The 1817-nt window shown below is 40.4% G+C and overlaps 1 pseudogene across 1 annotated transcript in view; it reads left to right on the top strand.

Moving 5' to 3' along the window:
• The first annotated feature begins 822 nt into the window (after positions 1–822).
• LOC311142193 (NADPH--cytochrome P450 reductase-like) overlaps positions 823–1817 on the top strand; it is a 28830-nt pseudogene continuing 27835 nt past the window's right edge. Inside the window, exon 1 of the transcript in view lies at positions 823–1001. The product of the transcript in view is annotated as an NADPH--cytochrome P450 reductase-like (transcript). The remainder of the gene's footprint in view (positions 1002–1817) is intronic.

The following is a 1817-nucleotide window of genomic DNA, read 5'->3' as shown; positions in this document are numbered from 1 at the left end:
AGTATGCAAATGAGGCAATATACAGTACCAGTCAAAAGTTTGGACACACCTACTCATTTAAGTGTTTTTCTTTATTTTTACTATTTTGTACATTGTAGAATAATAGTAAAGACATCAAAACTATGAAATAACACATATGGAATCATGTAGTAACCAAAAAAGTGTTAAACAAATCAAAATATATTTTATATTTGAGATTCTTCAAATAGCCACCCTTTGCCTTGATGACAGCTTTTCACACTCTTGGCATTCTCTCAAGTTCTTTACATTTTCTGGATTGACTGACCTTCATGTCTTAAAGTCGTTTCTCTTTGCTTATTTGAGCTGTTCTTGCCATAATATGGACTTGGTCTTATACCAAATAGGGCTATCTTCTGTATACCCCCCCCCCCCCCCCCCCCCCCCCCCCACCAATCCAGGTGACTACCTCATGAAGCTGGTTGAGAGAATGCCAAGAGTGTGCAAAGCTGTCATCAAGGCAAAGGGTGGCTATTTGAAGAATCTCAAATATAAAATATATTTTGATTTGTTTAACACTTTTTTGGTTACTACATGATTCCATATGTGTTATTTCATAGTTTTGATATCTTCACTATTATTCTACAATGTAAAAAATAGTAAAAATAAAGAAAAACCCCTGGATGAGTAGGTGTGTCCAAACTTCTGACTGGTAGTGTAGATGCACATATACCACCTTTGTTACATTATTACCTTATAGCCTAATTTTACACCTAGTTAATGTAATTGTTTCCTCAGGTCCTTTCTCTGCCCTGGCTGCAGCCAGTATTGACCTGTCAGACAGCGAGTGGCCCCATGGAGGACATGGAGGCAGAGAGTGTGGTCCCGGAGGGCCCTGACGTGGCCCCTGTTGAGCAGGAACCTCTGTTCAGTAACTTGGACCTATTCCTCTTCTCTCTCATCGTTGGCCTACTCATCTACTGGTTCCTCTCCCACAAGAAGACTGAGGAGGCAATCCCAGAATTCAAGAGGCTCACCACTGTGTAAGTGTTCTTCCACCAAAATTCTATGATTTGATATTTTGAAACAACCCTTGCCTAGGTAAATTCCCAACTCCCAAGGGAGTTTATGCTATTGGAACAGTGGTAGTAAGTTTGCCTACACACTGGGAGAACCGGGTTCGAGACCGGCAGGGGAAGTTGCACTGTAAATATCTGCTTTATTGGTGTCAGAAGTGGGATAATGCCGATGATCTTCAAAGATTGTGCTTAGCCGTTCGTTTATATCATCAAGGTTTATTCAACATTATAGTGTATTTGCTCATATTTCCCCCTCAATAGCCAAGGAAGTTTAAATCAGAACACTCCCATTTTATCACAACCTGGTGACCAAAAGTCATTTGTATTTTCATGCCCTGGAACTTGGAGCTGACTGGAAAGCAGGGATTGGCAGTGTGCTTGTGCATTTGCTGCTTTAGACCACACTGTGGTTGGGCTGGGCAGGGGTTCCAGCATTTTAATGCGTTGACCTCATGTAAGCCTAACTGGGGGCATGTGTGTGGTCACATTAGTTTACATTTATAGTTGTTTTTTCAAAAGGAAAACAATATTTGAAGTGGTTAAGAGTCTTGGATGACTGTGTAGCTTATTTTAACATACCCTAGACATTAGGCTACATCGCCCAGGCCACATGCAGAAACGTACTGGAGCAATTGTAGTGGTTTTAATTGTTTTCTCACCTATTTTTCCTTGTAACGTTCTGGATTAGGTCTATACATGCGTTAATCTGTTGAATAAGGTACTGGTTGAGGCTATTTGAGGAAGCTGTAAAAAGTGTTTGAACTGTTTGTTTTTATTCTG

This window comes from Coregonus lavaretus, assembly GCF_964263955.1.
Source record: "Coregonus lavaretus genome assembly, chromosome: 15".
NCBI lineage: Eukaryota > Metazoa > Chordata > Actinopteri > Salmoniformes > Salmonidae > Coregonus > Coregonus lavaretus.
Note: the sequence above shows the minus strand (reverse complement) of the source record. Positions and strands in the feature narration are given on the sequence as shown.